The sequence below is a fragment of the Periplaneta americana genome, chromosome 12 (assembly GCF_040183065.1).
Source record: "Periplaneta americana isolate PAMFEO1 chromosome 12, P.americana_PAMFEO1_priV1, whole genome shotgun sequence".
In the NCBI taxonomy this organism is placed as follows: Eukaryota; Metazoa; Arthropoda; class Insecta; order Blattodea; family Blattidae; genus Periplaneta; species Periplaneta americana.
The window spans coordinates 40,259,041-40,278,460 of NC_091128.1; the positions used below are offsets into that span (position 1 = coordinate 40,259,041).

A 19,420-nucleotide genomic window follows, 5' to 3' on the forward strand; every position below is an offset into this window, starting at 1 on the left:
CGTGATATTTCCTAGTTTACGTAAATGGATGAACTACTTTTCTTCCCTCCTATACCTAGTAAAGTGATTTGTTTGTATATTACGCCAGTATCATCGAACTCCAGTCGTGGAAGGGGGTATCAACCGTTGATCCAAAGGTATAGCCAGGTTAATATTAGAAATGTTAGTAAAAATAAAATGATGTCCCTGTAGAAAACATCATAATAGGTCCGTTGCTAAGCAAGTGACGACATATGCTGAAATTTTCGTAAAACTGTATTCATTTGACATTCGAATATAAACACTGTTGACTACATTAAGCATTGCCGATGTTTTGTAAAGACGTGATCACTTACGTCGCTAGACGGGAATTCCTGAAGCTGTGGTCACGCGTACAGAGGGCGGCAGCTAACTCCACTGCAAACTGTTTTTCTACGACAGAAAGAAAAGAAAACAAAGTTGAGCCGTCTTCAGTTGACTCGAAGGACCGAACAGAGTGAACAGCGTTTCTCTGATTTACAAGCTCAGTTTACTCTCAGAGCTCAACACGATCATGCAACTAACCATTTCCTTCCTCACGCAATTGCTTCCATGCTTTGAATTCTACTACCAGGACTTCATATCTCCTTCGTAACTTAGAAAAGATTACAGCTCTATCTTTATAACAACATTTTTTATTACTAATGTGATCAGTTAATGATTATGTCTCGTGACGAGAATATTGTACGAAATGAAAATATAAAGATTGGAAATTTATCTTTTGAAGAGGTGGAAAAATTCAAATACCTGGGAGCAACAGTAACAAATATAAATCATACTCGGGAGGAAATTAAACACAGAATAAATATGGGAAATGCCTGTTATTATTCGGTTGAGAAGCTTTTATCATCCGGTCTGCTGTCGAAATATCTGAAAGTTAGAATTTATGAAACAGTTATATTACCGGTTGTTCTTTATGGTTGAGAAACTTGGACTCTCACTTTGAGAGAGGAACATAGGTTAAGGGTGTTTGAGAATAAGGTGCTTAGGAAAATATTTGGGGCTAAAAGGGATGAAGTTACAGGAGAATGGAGAAAGTTATACAACATAGAACTGCACGCATTGTATTCTTCACCTGGCATAATTAGGAACATTAAATCCAGACGTTTGAGATGGGCAGGGCATGTAGCACGTATGGGCGAATCCAGAAATGCATATAGAGTGTTAGTTGGGAGGCCGGAGGGCAAAAGACCTTTAGGGAGGCCGAGACGTAGATGGGAGGATGATATTAAAATGGATTTGCGGGAGGTGGGATATGATGACAGAGAATGGATTAATCTTCCTCAGGATAGGGACCAATGGCGGGCTTATGTGAGGGCGGCAATGAACCTCCGGGTTGCTTAAAAGTATGTAAGTAAGTAAGTAAGTAATAATAATTTATTTATCTATTTATTTATTTATTCATTCATTCATTCATTAATTAATTCATTCATTTATTTATTTATTTATTTATTTATTTATTTATTTATTTATTTATTTATTTATTTATTTAGAATATTAAGGTGCAAAACAACAGCATAAGGCCAATTACAGTTTAGCACAAGATACAAAAACCAATACAAAACAGAACAAATGATGATGAGACAGAAAATGGCAGTGAAATGAAATACAATCAATATAATAGTTAACATTAATCGTTGACCAAATGCAGCAAAATAAATAGCAATATCTAACAAATAATAAAAAGGATATTAAATAACAAGTAAGAATATATCACGCGTAAGTAAAATCAAATCAGATCTTGTAAATTGGCACTTTTAATACACCTGGCTACTGGAGAAAGAGATTTAAATAATTTAGTGAAGAAAATTCTTTGACCACGAAAACCTTTCACGGGAATTCTAAGATAGGTGTTACGTATAAAAGAATCGCAATCAATGACACCGTTAATAGCATTACTAAAGAAAGTGTAATCAATATTCTGACGTGTCGAATACAGACTGGTACAGTTAAAATATTTACTAGATAGTTCATAATAATAATAATAATAATAATAATAATAATAATAATAATAATAATAATAATAATAATAATAAATTGTTTCATCCGGCAGAGTTAAGGCCGTAAGGCCTTCTCTTCCACTCAACCAGCGAAAAGTATACATACATATGAATGAACTTACAAGCTACAAAGATCACAATAAATTGAGTTAGGTCAAATATAGGCCTACGTGTATAAAAGAGTTAGTTATGAATTAAACAGTAAAATACTATGAACTATTAATTAAACATTGAGGTACAAACTGTAGCAAAATTAAACTGATATACATAGAATATTAATATATTATTTCAAATAATATTAGATAATAGAAAGAAATTATTATGAGGCAATTGAGAAGATACGGCGCTATCAGGATGATGTCTAAAGAACGAAGTTACAATGTAACGTGCCTACTAGGCAGAATAGGTCTACATCATAAAAGCATAATAATATTAATAACATTCAAAATAGCAATTAAATAAATTCTCATCCCTTGGAAAGTGTGGTGCAGTTACTAGTAGTAGCAGCAGTAGCTATACAGTAACGTAGGCCAGGCGTGGCGAAAATGCGACTCACGAGCACATTGTGGCTCGCAGTGATAGCTGTGTATTTCCTTTGTTTCCTTGCTCCCCCAACCCCCACCCTCTCACTCACTGGAGTCAAACTCCGTTCCATTTGTGTTTGTCTCTGACCTGTGAGTGACATCTATCTCTCTCGAAACCATGTACCTCTATAAAAACGAAAGTTTCAAGTAGGATGGGAGGATGCATTTTTTGCTGCCAATATGTTGAGAATAGATTTGTTCACAAGTATTATGAGGGAGACGGTTGTATAACATAGAACGGCATTATAAGTTATTACATGTTACTGATGAAACATTAAACGGTTAAGTGTTATCATCATCATCATCATCATCATCATCATCATCATCATCATCATCATCATCTCTGTACGTCGATCCTTTTTCAGTAGATGTACGAATAATTCGGTTAGTTCTTCAATTTAAACTCACAGATTTACAATAAGACGTTAAATGAAAGCTAGATGTAAGGACTTGACAAATGTTGAACTTTCAAATCTTTGCCAAAAAATAAATATCCGAACCTTCGTTCTTTCGCTTGCTCTTTTGAAGCCACATTCGCTACAACTTACGTTTGTGAAAAATTATTTTCAACAATGAAAATAGTAAAAACCAAATTTTGATCACAACTGGCAGACAAATACCTTCGTGATCAACTACGACTGGCAGTAAGTGACATAATTCCTGATTTTGAAACTCTGTCGCAGAGACATTCTGAAGACAGTTAATTTTAGGTTGTGATAATGTGTCCTATGTTTTCTTGTTAATTTCTTTCTTCGTTACACGTACTAAAACATTAGTTTGTAGCCTTGTACTGTATAAAATTTTATTAAGCGCTTGACGTAAGGAAAATTAAAATCCGCTAATAAGTCAGACAGTTGCTTCACTTCCCCTTCGGGTGTCCGCCTCCCTCCATAGGTGCTATGCACGTTGCAAGTTACACAGTGGCTCGGCTCACGATCGCATTCTCGCCACGGCTGAGACACGAATAGAATCGTTGGAATGAAGATATGAGGCAATAAAATAATTTCAAAGCATGTGCAGGAGACGATGCTAAGGGATATGCTATTGGAGCTAAATGACAGCTGTGAGCAGTATGGGATGAAGATAAATGCCAACAAGACGAAGACCACTGTTATAGGAAGAAAAATAAAGAAGGTAAATTTGCGTATTCGAAATGAGACAATGAAACACATGATGAACTTAAAATAGAGTAGATAGGGGAAAGATGGTTATCGGGGATGACGTCTATTTGCGTTCAGTTCATCAACGCATCAAGTGAGTGCAGCACTTGTTGGTAGACAACAGTGAGCTCTATACTAAACTGGAGGCACCACCGCAATGCTCTTTCCTGTCTGAAAGCGTGACTGTTGGCGGGGGTATTTCTCTCTCTTTCTGACTAATGTGTTTCAATCAGTCTTTCGTGAGGTTCAAGTTGCACATGCGTAATAAGCAATAAAAATACCGTTGTTGTGTATGATAGCATTCACTGCAAGAGAGACAAGGACAACACTATGTTAGAAAGAGATGGCAATACGCTCAGGCGCTCAGCATTCGCGTCACGCTTTTAAAGCATTGAGTTGTGCCTCCAGTTTAGTATAGAGCTCACTGTAGACAACTTTCTTTCTTGTTTCATTGCGTTGAGCGGCAAGCTTATAGTGCAGCTGTAACCGTTGTTTCTTGTCGTATTGAGCTAAAAATCTGTGATGTCGAAATTAAGCTGTAAAATAATTGTACGTAGCCTATCTTATAAAACAATAATACTAACCGCAGTACATAAATATGAGTGATAATTGTATTTATATAATGTTTCTTATACCTTGATGTACGCGTTGTGGCTTCTTGTTTCTCTTGCGCTGCCATATTAAGTCACGTGTTTAAACTGGCGTCTCATCCCGATACCAGGAAGAGAGCCATTATTTGTTAGGGGTAAGCTGACAAAATTTTTCAAGCGGTTTTCTTATTAATTTTATATAGATTATGCCTAGAACATACCTCAAAACTTCACATAGAGTCCAGTGGACAGAAGAAAGTCTCCAACTAGTAATGGAGCACGTAAAAACGGGAGGAATGAACTATTTTCGAGCTTCAGAAGAATATGGGATTCCTTACCGAAGTTAAAAAGAAGAATAAACAAAAATGATGACAAAAACGAGGCATGGGATCCCAATGTAAGTAATCTAAATATGTTAAATTTATTACTGAGCTAGAGAGCAAAAACAAATTATTATTATTATTATTATTATTATTATTATTATTATTATTATTATTATTATTATTATTATTACGTGTTGGGCTTTGTCGGAAAGGAGAGTTATTGCGTAACAACAGGCATCATAGAGTCCGTGGAGCTATCGCCTGTCTTCTTCGGAACAAGGGTTGGTCAGTTCATGAAGAGATCCATTGTATTTCTGAAGACGACTCTCACAGAAGAGCGGATATAATAGCAATAAACAGGCAAAAACAAAAGGCTTTTATCATAGATTCAACTATACGCATGGAGAGAGATCTAAACCAAGTTCATCATGAAAAGAGGGCCATTTATGAACCCTGTATTCCCTACCTTAGTGTCAATTATAACATCCCTCTCTTCAATTGGCCAGTGACAGGTTTATTTTTTGGTGCTCGGAGTTCTTTACCAAAATTTACATATATTTTTTTTTAAACAATTATCAATATCATCTTTTGAAATTCAAAAAATCATCTCGCAAATCTCAAAGATTCCCTGCAGATTACACAATTTCATTTATGCCACTCAGAAGGCCTTAATTAAAAATATGCTAATTTTAAATAAAATCTTTTATTTATAAGTATAATTTTACAGTCATCTTCTAAGATTTTATTTTATAATTGATAATCAGTGGTGCTTAATTATTACATTTTATTTTTATAACAATACTCATATTTAATTAATTATATTTTTATTTGCTATTAATTTCCGGATCCTCGTGGTCATCCTTAATTAAGGCCGGACGATTTATTTCTCTCTCTCTCTCATTATTATTATTATTATTATTATTATTATATTATTATTGTTATTATTATTATTATTATTATTATTATTATTATTATTATTATTATTATTATTATTATTATTATTTTCTAGGTTCTCTTGAATTAGAAAACGAGAAACGCTTCGTAGCTTACGTTAAGAAGCTTCAAGCGTCTGGATTTCCTGTCAGCGGAGAAAGTATACCGACCTTGCTTTTCAATTCGCTGCAGCAAATGACATCCCTCATCGCTTCAATAAGGATGCAGATATGGCAGGGTGGGATTGCCTTCAGTTATTTGTGAAGCGATTTCCTCGCTTAGTGAAGAGAAAACCTTAAGATCTCTCTATTGATAGAGCCATCGCTATGAATAGAGAAGACATAGGCAATTATTTCGATCTGCTACAGAACGTATTAGTTGAAAATAATTTGATCAAAAAACCCGGACAATATGGACGAATCTGGTTTCCAGATGAACCCCAGAGTTGAATCAGTCATTGCTGAAAAGTGTCTCCAGTAGTCAATCAAATGACTTGTGGGAGAAACAATAACGGTAACAGCATGTTGTAACGCTGAAAAATACTTTTTTGTCACCGGCTTGCAATTTTAAGGGAAAGAAGAAAAAAGCTGGATTCTCTTCCTAATAGTTCCAGAGTTTTCATGAATGAAACTTCAGGCTATGTAAATTCGAGAATATTCATGCAGTGGCTGAAGGAACTTTTCATAACAAGGAAACCACAAGGAAAAATGATACTACTTCTCGATTGTCATAGCTCTGATCTTGACATATTGGAACTTGCAGATAGCCATGGTGTTATTATTAGAGTACGGATTTTTAGGTCGTTAAAATGTAATTTTAGGTGCCTAAATAGACTAAAAAGTGTAGGAAATAGTCTGTAAAGAATTGGAAATAGTCTCAACAAAAAATGTTTTCTTTAAAAACATGTTTCAGATCATCCGGAATTCACTTTTAGAATTTAATAATTGTAATTGTTTATGTATCGTTGCCACCGCTACTACTAAGTTAGAACTACAAGAACAACAAGCCTTGTCCATTAATGTCCATAATTACTTTCACAATAAATTACCAACACTTTTTCTAAATTATCAATTAAAAACAATGCCGTCTGTCACTCAACACGAATTTGTATGCTTGACATCCACTGAAGTAACAGGATCGTATTTCAATTTTTACACTAGTTGGACAGGAATGTTACATTGTAAATCCGTGTTCTTCCCTGTTAGGATATCTGAAGCAATACGCAGGCCCTTCAGTCGTACATTTCTCTGCAGAACTTGCTCCAGTTTACCCGTACTTTATTTCCAGCAGAACCAGGAACACTTTTGATCCTTACTTGCATATCATGAAATACTTCCATTTTTTCGTACAGTGGTTTTCGTGCTGCTTCCAGTGATGCAATAACGTGTACTAGGAAAGTGAAGCGTGACTTTAAAAATGCTAGGTCCCCCTGAATACCAGAATCTTCCATCTATTCCTTCGCAGAAACAATGCTTGCAGACTTGTCTTCTAGACTTGAAACAACATCTTTCACTTCACTAATGTGATCGTTGTAGTATTCTGCAGCTTTCAACCATGTTCCCCAGTAGGTTAGTACAGGTTCTGGTGGCAGAAAGACATTGGGCAATTTCTCAAGGAAAATCTGAACCCTTGTTGGCGCCTTGGCGAAAACGTTTTTTTACAGTAGAAATCAATTTATTTACATTTGGATATTGTAACCTGATATGCTCTGTGACACGATTAACGCACGCTGAAAAATACATTTTGGAATTTAAAATATAAATTTTCGAAATAAGAATGGGTGTCTTGACCTATTAGAGATAAAACATACTTAATAGGTTAAAATAAGCTTTGTCGTCAAAATAGGTATTTTTAGGTGCTATTAAAATACCAATTATAAGCATAGTTTCATATGAAACATGTACTTGGAAGTTTTTATGAACTTTTCTTTTAAGGATTAAAATAGGTTTTTACCTAAAATACGAAGTCTAGTTATTGTAGCCTGCTTGCCTCCTCACTCAACGCATTACCTTCAGCCTCTAGATAGCTGCTTTTTTAAGCAACTGAAGCATTTCTTCTACAAGTCAATGCGGATTTGGACACAATCTCTCCAGACAGAAAAGTGTCAGAGCATAGTTGGACCTTCGCTCAAGGAGGCATGGCTGAAGAGCGCAAGTCAGTCGAATGCATGCAACGGATTCGACGCCTGCGGTGTCTTTCATCAGAAAATACCAGAGGAAGCATTTTCAATTTCGGACAATGTTTTAGCGACTGCTATGACAATGGAAACAACAGTGCTAATACATCTACAAACTCAAGAACTCTCCATTGTTTGCTACGTGTCATACAACTCTCTGTCTTTAAACTGTGACTCTCAATTAGATTTCAATTTATCAATTAAAATATTTCATACAATTTTAAAAAGAACTATATTTCCTTATGTATTTAAATTATGAATAAGTCTATCATAATGTTTTTTCTCTCATTTTGATATAATTCTGCATTATTGTATTGGCATTTGGCACTAATATTAATTGCAATATTATATTCTAGCATCTAATACCTATCCCTTTTTCTTTCGTTTGTGTTGCTTGTTTTATTTTTCATCGTTATGTATTTTGTATATAAATTGTATCAATGTACTTATTTACTGGCTTTTAAGGAACACGGAGGTTCATTTCCGCCCTCACATAAGCCTGCCATTGATCCATATCCTGAGCAAGATTAATCCAGCCTCTATCATCGTATCCCACCTCCCTCAATTCATTTTAATATTATGCTCCCATCTACGTCTCAGCCACCCAAAGGTCTTTTTCCCTCCAGCCTCCCAACTAAAACTCTATATGAATTTCTGGATTCGTCCATACGTGCTACATGCCCTGCCCATCTCAAACGTCTGGATTTAATGTTCCTAATTATGTCAGGTGAAGAATACAATGCGTGCAGTTCTGTGTTGTGTAACTTTCTCCATTCTCCTGTAACTTCATCCCTCTTATCCCCTAATATTTTCCTAAGCACCTTATTCTCAAACACTCTTAACCTATGTTCCTGTCTCGAAGTGAGAGTCCAAGTTTCACAACCATAAAGAACAACCGGTAATATAACTGTTTTATAAATTCTAACTTTCAGATTTTTTGACAGCAGGCTGGATGGCAAAAGCTTCTCAACCGAATAATAACAGGCATTTCCCACATTTAATCTGTGTTTAATTTCCTTCCGAGTATCATTTATATTTGTTACTATTGCTCCCAGGTATTTGAATTTTTCCACCTCTTCAAAAGATAAATTTCAAATTTTTATATTTCCATTTCGTACAATATTCTCGTCACGAGACATAATCATATACTTTATCTTTACGGAATTTACTTCCAAACCTATCTCTTTACTTGCTTCAAGTGAAATTCCCGTGTTTTCCCTAATCGTTTGTGTATTTTCTCCTAACATATTCACGTCATCCGCATAGACAAGCATCTGATGTAACCCGTTCAATTCCAAACCCTGTCTGTTATCCTGGACATTCCTAATGGCATACTCTAGAGCAAAGTTAAAAAGTAAAGATGATAGTGCATCTCCTTGCTTTAGCCCACAGTGAATTGGAAAAACAACAGATAAATGTGGCCTATACAGACTCTGCTGTACGTTTCACTGAGACACATTTTAATTAATCGAACTAGTTTCTTGGGAATTATATCAATGTAAGTCACCTATAATTGGAAGGTTGGTTCTGTTGACTCAGAAAGAAATGGTTCTCACGTAAACACGCCAGAAGTCAGTCCTATTTCTTTAGCGATATCCTCCAATGAAAATGACAGGGCGGATGAACCAACATGCTCGGAGATCTGCATGGCTGCAGGAAATGTATCTGACAGAAGTAGAGCAATTCAAGCCGGTCCTTTGTTTGAGGACAGTGCAACGATGCCGATTTTGGAACCAGCACCAAAGAGGAAAAGGAAAACTGCTTTGGTGTTGACTGAAAAGATGCATCTGCCGAATTTGAAGGCAATGCATCGAAGAAGAAATGACACGAGGAAACGTCCCACTAGTGTTAACAAAAAGAGGAAGAGTAAGTCAAATGTTAAGGAAAATGATTGTGTCGTGTGCAAAATAAATTACTATGACCCAAGTTGACCGAAAGTAGACTGGATCAAGTGCATTGCTTGCAAAAAAATGGTTCCATGAAACCTGCACTGACGAATCAGACATGTGCAGTGACTGTGCTGACAGACATTAAATATTAGAAGTATGAGGGACCATATTTAATGGACGTACATATTGCACATAGTATTCGACAATAGTGAACATACAACTAAAAACATATCCATAAATTTGTTTACAATTTATCTTGCCAACTCACCCCGACCCTCGGCGCTTAGTCTTGTAGCGTTTGAAAACCATGTACGTTACACAGAAATTAAGTTTTCATTATATGTACCACAATATTGTTTGATGAAACATTCCTGTATGTGTACATTTAATTTCATTACAAAAACCACAAAATGACTCCTGTTATTTCGTTCAAAACAAAAAACTATGGCATTTTCTCTCGATCTACTATACTTGGGGCGTACTATAAGTAGTAACATGGAGTGCTAAAAGAAAATCAAAAGTAGAATAGGAACGGCAATGGAAGCTTTTAATAGAAAAAGGAGCATCTTCTGCGGACCTCTTGAAAAACAACTAAGGAAGAGATCAGTGAATTGCTTTGTGTGGAGCGTGACACTGAATGGGGCAGAAACATGGACATTTCGACGAAGTGAAGCAAAACGACTAGAGGAATTTGAAATGTGGGTATGGAGAAAAATATATTTGATTGTTTTGGATAATATATGATTTGGTTAAGATCGCTGGAGTGATTCTAGCAATATCACTGCAAAAATGTCTCTAGTAACGAGGTATGAATACACAACATTACTGGAAATGTTCCGAAAAATTGAACACATCGTCACAAAGAACTATTAGGTGATAGAGAAAAATGGACTTGAGATTTGAAATCAGCGTATGGCAAATAAAAAAGCTTATTTTTAATTCTGTGAGCGGCAAAAAGTTGAAATTTGTTGTACAATATAATTCTTTGGTGAGGGATTAGCTCGACGCAGTAACCACTTCTTGAAAACAACACGAACTCATAATCCTATATACAGGGTGTTAAAAAGTATCCATTATTTTAGGAGGTGATCGTATGCATCAAAATAAGAAAGTAACGTCTAATAAACATGGGTCCTACAACACATACTTTTTGAGATCTCAACACTTGTTCATAGGAGGTGCTCAATCTGACGTCCATGCATTGCAATGCATTTCTCTGCCTTACAATACAGCAGACTACCAGAAAATCATATCGTAGTTGACACCTTTGGCATGGAATAATGATACATCACAAGGAATACTGAAAAGAAAAGTCTGGTTGCGGATATGAGCGGGATTCAGAAGAGATGGTATTGTGAATTTTCGTAATCAGCATGTGTGGGCTGATGAAAATCCCCATGCAGTTGAAGAAACAAGGCATCAGCACCGATTCTCAATCAATGTATGGGCAGGCGTTCTTGGTGATAGATTAATAGGGCCATACGTGTTACCACAGAGACTTTCAGGACTTTCTTATTAACGTACTGCCTGCCTTGCTGGAGAATGTGCCATATCATCAGGACTACAGATGTGGTTCATGCATAATGGCACACCAGCACATTTTCTCCGCAGTGTGTGTGAACACCTGACGTTGACATTTCAGGACCGCTGCATTGGTGGGGAAGCCCCACAGTTTGGCCTGCTCGTTTCCCAAACCTAAATCCCCTAGACTTTTGGTTATGGGGACATATGAAGGAACCAGGTCAATTTCAAAGAGTGCGTAATTCCTTACGCCAAAGGGCAGAGGAATGCATTGCCATGAATGGACATCAGATTGAGCACCTCCTATGAAGAAGTGTTCAGATCTCAGAAAGCATGTGTTGTAGGACCCATGTTTATTAGACATTGTTTTGATGCATACTAGCACCTCCTAAAATATTGGATACCTTTTTTTAACACTCTGTATAGACAACGGACAGAACGTTCAGGGTGGATGGAAAGTAAATTCCAATCAGGCATTCGTCTTTGCGAGTGAGGGAAACCCCGAGAAAATCCACACCCAGATTGGCCATCCTCGGGATTTGAACTCGAGATATACCGCCTCGACCACCCCGCTCGGTAGTTTATAGTATAAAAGTATATAGAGTGTATTGTGAGTAACGACTTTAATTCCAGAGGTTATTCTTCGCTATATTTCAAACAAAATAGTTAGTTTAATATATTTTGCTCGTTTTTGCTTCGTTTTCGAGATAAAAATTCTTTCATATGAAAATAATATTTCATAGCGTGTTTTGGAAAAGCCAATCATTTAATTCCCGATATGCTCATTCAGCCTAAGGGAGCAGTGTATTATGATATATAATGTTTTTTAGTAGGTTATTTTACGACGTTTTATCAACAGCTGAGGTTATTTAGCGTCTGAATGAGATGAAGGTGATAATGCCGGTGAAATGAGTCCGGGGTCCAACACCGAAAGTTACCCAGCATTTGCTCATATTGGGTTGAGGGAAAACCCCGGAAAAAACCTCAACCAGGTAACTTGCCCCGACCGGGAATCGAACCCGGGCCACCTAGTTTCGCAGCTAGACGCGCTAATCGTTACTCCACAGGTGTGAACTATATAATGTTAATAAATTATTGAAAGAATTTTAGTTTTGTCCTCAGTGCAGAAATTCGATCTGAACAAATGCAACTTTCCGTTCTGCAAAGAAATTTTATGATGTTATAGGCCTAGTATTATTTGTTCGGAATAAATTTCTGCACTTTTAAAGGACAATATTTAGCTTCTTTCTATCATTTATTATCATAATACACTGTTCTCTTAAATTGACTGAACATACTGAGAATTAAAGCAATGTCTTTCTGAAAACGCGCTACGAAACTTTTGATATAAAACAGTTTTTATCTCGAAAAGAAATGAGAAACGGACAAAATTGTGTGAAATATTTTCTTTGAAATAAATCAAAGAATAATTCCCTGAAATTAATGAAATTACTAGGCCTCGGATTTTTAGGCAAATGCCTATTTAAATCCTTTAGGAAAATGTGAAAAATAATTGCAAATGTTTGCAATTTATGAAACATTATACTCATTGGGAGCAGTTTTATAGTGCTAAAATTAACTAAAATGGATGTCAGTACCTATTTCTTCCTTTTTGTGCCTAAACCTGCCTAAAGAAGTAATTTTTAAGTTTTCTTTTTTTTAAGAATTTCAAGAACTTTTAAGAATTAATATTACAGTTTACTTAAACATTATTTATTTTAAAATTTGTCTCACGCAATGATACCACATTGTCGTGCGAAGACTACAGGCGAATTCGTGTCAACAGTGAAAAGTTAACTACTGTTTATGGTTAGCCGCCAACAACTGATATATTGCAAATAGTTGGTAAACTCGATGATACGCCTTCTCCTCCACATCTTGTAGTAACCAGAGAGATCCGTGAAGTCAAGGGCTAGTCCATTGCCTTCATTGTAAACAAAAGTTTACAGTTGCTACTTCCTGCTGGTGTTGAAGAGAGTAGGGTTCTTTTTCTTCTTCTCTGCTTAGGCGCTGCTTCCTATATGATCTCAGCCTCTTCTCTTCTGGAAACATTCTACCCTAATCTTATAGGCTACACGTCACCGAATCTCAGAAACCATTAAGGGATGAATTTCCGGAAGTCAGTACTCTGATCTCCGATATGAAGAAAACTTTCTGCAAAGTTCTATTCCGCATTTTGAAAAATTCAAAATTGTAACGAGATCTTTTTTTACATAAAATAAATTTTTTCATTCTTGCTCTCAACAATAATGAAGCTGGAACGCAAAGGAAACCCTTTGTCGGATCAGGTGTCAGTGGTGCAAGAAGCTGAACTGAAAATAGTGCAATTAAGGGAGAAGTTGTGGACAAAGTAAGGTGCAAGTGGGAGAGTGTAATGAAAAAAAAAATCCCGGATATGCTGTAATGGTTCGTGTGGTAAATGTTTTGGTGGGGGAAGATGGAGAAATTCCAGAAGAAGTGGCCATTAAAATGTAACAAAATTTAAGTTTGCTCGTATTATATCTGTCATCATCATCATCATCATCCTTCACGAATTAGGCCTCTGTAGACCTGTTTCGGCCCCATCTAGCAGTCTTCTTAAAGGTCTTCCTGGTCGACGATGTCCTCTAGGTTTATATTGCATCATAATTTTTGGGATTCTTGAATTTTCCATATTATATCTGTATCAGTGGAAAAGTCATTTTCAGCCTTCAAAATTATTTTAACAGACAAAAGACATAGCCTAACTGTTGAAAATTTGGAGAAAATCTTGATAATATATTGTGCTACCGTAAAATGGCGTAACTTTGCACCATTTTCTAGTTAAAAATTTGTTTTCAGTTTGTATGTAGTATTTAAATGTCTATCTTTTATGTAGACATTTATTTTATACTTTCTAGGGATATGCGGGAATATATTTAGCTAGTCATATCTTCGAAAATAAATGTCTTTTGAAATTTATAATCTGCCAAAAATTGGTGCAAAGTTACCCATAGTTGGGGTTACTTTGCACCGCCAGAGTTTTAAGAGGGGTGGTGCAAAGTTTGCCACTGCTGGTGTTACATTGCACCATACACGTGTTAAACAATGAAAATATAATGTATCACGAACAGAAAAAATGGACACACAGATTCAAAAACTGCTATGAATAGTAACATGGACAAAACCTTTTTGGAAAAAGTACACAAAATTTCAATATAAGGGATCACATTCTTCTAAAATGTTGTTTCAAGAATATTTTCAGTTCTTTCGAATGACAAGTCGAGATCAGCAAGTGAATAATTGTAAAAAATTATACGTATTATTTTGTGTCAAGTTCTGGAATGGAATATAAGCAAGCCCTTTCTTGATACTTTCTTGGGTGGATTTAGTCTCCCAATTACATCCTCCCATTCTTATTCCATAATAATGCTCCCTTTCAGTTCATTTGCAGGATTTGAATGATTCTGTCACTGCCTTGATGACAGCATTGTTTGTTTCTATTCTCTGGTACCTGTCCAAGCCGAACCAATTGCTGACATCTTTTGGAGCACTTCATTTAGAACTTTGTCCCTCACTGATAAGCCTAGTGTCCTTCTCAACATTTTCCTTTGGCATATTTGGAGATTATTACCAAGTTTGGCAGTGAGAGACCATGTATGACTTTAATATGTAATAAAAAGAAAAACAAATTCAAGTAATTCAGCTGTAATACAAAGTGTGAATTATAGTAAGCACTTTTAAACTTCATGGAAAGTTCTCAAAAGAAAATAATGCAATTAAAGTTTAAAAAAAATCTACGTTTGTGTTATGGTGCAAAGTAACCCCAATTTAGCATCAAAATCGCCTTGATTATAAAATTATTCTGTAACACAATTTGCCAACAAAACAGCTGCACAAGCGAAACTAGAAAGTCTAAATAGATGAAGTCCACACCTGTGGAGTAACGGTCAGCGCGTCTGGCCGCGAAACCAGGTGGCCCGTGTTCGAATCCCGGTCGGAGCAAGTTACCTGGTTGACGTTTTTTCCGGGGTTTTCCCTCAACCCAATACGAGCAAATGCTGGGTAACTTTCGGTGCTGGACCCCGGACTCATTTCACCGGCATTATCACCTTCATTTCATTCAGACGCTAAATAACCTAGATGTTGATAGGCCTACAGCGTCGTAAAATAACCCAATAAATTAAAAAAATAAATGGATGAATAAGGAACAGATACACGTATAACTTATCTTGAGATTGTGCACACCATCTGTGATGAAAGGTAATTAATTTGATCTATATTTCAATCAAATTATGCACACGTTCTGTTGTTAAGGTATAGAAATAGACCTACCATAAACTGTACACATATACCATCTATTGGTGGAAATGATGAACGGGTAAATTTGGTTCACGTAAACACCCCTCGACCTATATAAAACATTTTCCATAGATGGTGCAAGGTTACCCCTGCAGGTGCAAAGTTACCCCATTTTACGAAACTAATTATGAAAACAAATAACTTGTGATACTTATAGTCATACAGATAAACATGTAAAAATGCTTACTTTCCGTTTTGTGGCCTACTTTAGATACCAAAAATATTTTTTTTCTTCCCTAATTTAGAGAATAGTGTCTAATTACATAAGTTTAGGTACCTAAAACGTCAATTTTTCATGCCTAAAATTTCGAGGTCTAGACATTACTTACGGTCCACTCTATTTTGTAAGATATATATACAGAGACATGATTTTATTTTTACTAACATTTCTAATATTAACCTGGCTATACCTTTGCTACCCCCTTCCACGACTGGAGTTCGATGATACTGGCGTAATGTACAAACAGATCACTTTACTAGGTATAGGAGAGAAGAAAAGTAGTTCATCCATTTACGTAAACTAGGAAATATCGCGATTTTGAGTTTGATAATTCTCATTAGGTTTTTGTTTAATCAAAATACAGTACAGTATTAACAATAAGTGTTTTTACTCATGAACTGAGCTATCCATGAGGACGTATTCATTATGCAGTGTATATTATACTGTCTACAGTACATTAGCGTACAATTTAGAGAATCAAGTTAAATTGAAAAATAATCATAATATGGATATTTAAACACATATTTGAATATGGCGGCCGATCATTTCGATAAAGGCTTCAGTTCTTTTGTGCATATTATCGCACTATAGACTATTGTACCTAATTCCAATTACCAGTTTCTTCCTTCGTAGACTACTAGTAACTCATGTTGAAATAATTCTGTACCTACTCTATAAAAGATTACCTGACGTACTGTAAATTCAATCTTCACTTCTGCCCGATCCGAAAAGATAAAATTACTTAGACATGCTATCTACTGTCCGTCCAAGTAGTTACGTCGCAGGGGTCATAGAAGGAAAGGAGGTTCTTTTATTTAAGTTATTTTAAACAGTTGTATAATATTACGTAGACGCCCAATTCCTAATAGAAAATAGCTAAGACAGCACAGCCATTAGCCTTTACAGAGGGGCGAGCAGAAGTAGGTGGGGAAAATCGGGATGCGACGTAGGCAAACGGACGACAGTATCTGTACAAAAATATGATTCAATATTGAAAACTCTTTCGTCACTGAAAAACGCGAATATATTTATGGAACGTACTATATTCAGTACTGTTTAGTATCACCGTAAGGCACTCTGACTGCATACGCGGCCTTGGTTCTGTGTGGAGGACGATTCGAGGTTTACTAGTAGAAGGGGTGGAAGTGAAGTACATCCAAAAACTCAGGTACAATAAAAACTGAAGTAAAAATAAAATGATGTCCCTGTATCTGTGTGTGTGTGTGTGGTTTCAGAGGTTACCAAGCAATCTGGGCAAACCGTTACAATTAGACCAACACATTATTACACTTCCTGTATAAGTTAGGCAGCGTATTCTACAACATTTACGCCCTGGTGTACTGTTATATGCAACATTTTATTTCTAATATATTTAAGGGAGGCATATGGAAGCATTGTGTATTAATTTCCGCGTAGCTAGTAGTGGAACAAGTCCTCGTCCATTCGGAAACTATTTTGCAGTTAGCACTAGTGGCATCCGCATATCAGCACACATATGCAGTGGCATGCTATTGGAATAATTTCAAAGTATATATATTTTTTGCTGCGGTTTCAGAGCTGACCAATCAGCAAGCAGAGGAACTGCCCCCGGGGCCGGATAACTCTGAAAATTGCGGGGTCGGGGCTAGGGTACACAACATCGAAATTCGTGACGAACAGTTTATAAACAGTCCGATATACAGACATCACTCTGCCAATATTGTACTCGGCAACAGATGAAAAAGAGTGGATCGTAAACTAATTTTCATCGCAATCACACGGCATAAATTCCTCGATCAATCACCGGCATTTCAATATAATTAAAACATCCCCGTTTTCCAATGTGTGTATGATTAGCCAGCCTGCCAGAAAGTTTAAACTATAAATTTAGCTCACTGGCCCCGGATTCTAGCTGCAGAAGAGTGGGGGGGGGGAGGGTTTGTGCAACTACCGTGCAGCGAGTTGTGTGTGCACCACTGCAAAATGATTGCAGCGATTCCCAGAGCCGGGTAAACATGTGGAGTTTGCACTGTTTCCCACGTGACGCCGGGCCGCGGGCCCACATGCATTACTCGGATGCAACTGTTAATTGCTACAGCTAGGCCTGGAGGTACACACAATGCTTGATTGGGACAAAGTCAACAACCCATTCAACACCTGCGTTTTCCTATGCATTCCAAATTGGTGTTTGATGTGTGATTGCTGGGAATGATGAATCGGCTTTATTGTTTGATCGAGTTTCAACTTGTACTGTGGCTGCTTTGCGGATTGAGCCGTAATGTGCTGGCCTGTAGGCATACACACACACACACACACATACACGTACTGTACCAGGACAAATGAACGCTGCACTGCGAACGACTACTGTTGCTTTTAAAAAATGCATTCGCTCTCCCCTACCCCCTTGCAATTCATGGCGGCGTGTTTACTGTACAAAAATTGCAACTCTGTTTCCTCACCCCTCCGCACACCCCCATCACGACGTGAGCTTCATTATAAAAATGAGTTCTCCCCGCGCGCTGCCCGTTAATATTTTATTGCCGCGCCATGCCACGGCTTGCGAACTAAATAATAATACTATTATAACAATAACGGTCCAATTTGAAATGTATTTAGCTTGCATTCAGAGGTCTGCGCTCGAATCCCAAATTCGATTCAATTTTGGCTGTCAACAATTACTTTAGGCTAAACGTGCATATTGCATTTTTTTTTCAACCAGCCGCGACATTTCCTGCTTCCCGCGTTAGTTATGGCTTCCCGGGCCGTGGTCAGATAGTGAGCCATTTGGAAGCAAAATAGCGGAGATATTTTACACTTTTTATAGTACATTCTGATTTTCATCTTTCTCCTTAAAAGTGAAGCGTGATTTTGTACTTTTCGGTTTTGTGAGCCGAAATAAGGTAGTGAATTCTTTTTTTTTTTATTTGTTAGGATTTTCCTTAATGCTGAAGTTTCCCTCGACCGAAAAATACAAAAATAAATTAGTATTTACAAATAAACTTTTGTAAATGTGATTTAGGAAGAAAAATGTTTATTAAGAAAGTTTTATTTTTCTTCCCTGGAATTCTGTATCTACATGTCTTTTAATATTTTTTGCTTAACTTCTACAGAGATTTTAACGTTCATTTCAGTTTTACTTACAGTAAGCCGCAATATACACTATCTACCAAAAAGTAAGTGGGCACTCAGGATTTTACGTGCTAGATGCCATGTTTCGGCGGCTACTATGCCGTGGTATGCAGACAATAATGTTCATCGGTTGGACTGGCCTGCACAGAGTCCTGATCTCAATCACATTGAGCACCTTTGAGACGAATTGGACCGGCGATTGAGGTTTCGGGAAATTCGGCCAACTGCCATTGTCCAACTGAGTGCCATATTGCAAGAGAAATGGCAATGCATTCCAGTGGATATTCTTCACAAACTAGTGGAGAACATGCCTGACAGGGTGGCTGCTGTTATAGCAACAAGAGGTGGTACCACGAGGTTCTAAAGGGGCAAAAACAGTGCCCAATTACTTTTTGGTAGATAGTGTACAATCTTCATTTTGCACTGAAGTATCTACAAAATTTTTAGTCTATAGTCGCGACGCTGTTATTCCCGGCGTGACTCCTCCTCTTTGCTTACGTCTTAGGAAGTGAAGGCTCTATAAAGTCTAGATAGGTCGTAGGTAGTATCGTTCGCCATTTTTGTTCTTTCATTGCCGA

General features: G+C 36.8%; 1 long non-coding RNA gene across 1 annotated transcript in view; it reads right to left on the bottom strand.

The window, feature by feature from the left end:
- Window positions 1-335: 335 nt before the first annotated feature.
- Window positions 336-19,420, bottom strand: part of LOC138710031 (uncharacterized) — a 415,724-nt gene continuing 396,639 nt past the window's right edge. Inside the window, exon 3 of the long non-coding RNA XR_011335028.1 lies at window positions 336-411. This is a non-coding gene — a long non-coding RNA (uncharacterized lncRNA). The remainder of the gene's footprint in view (window positions 412-19,420) is intronic.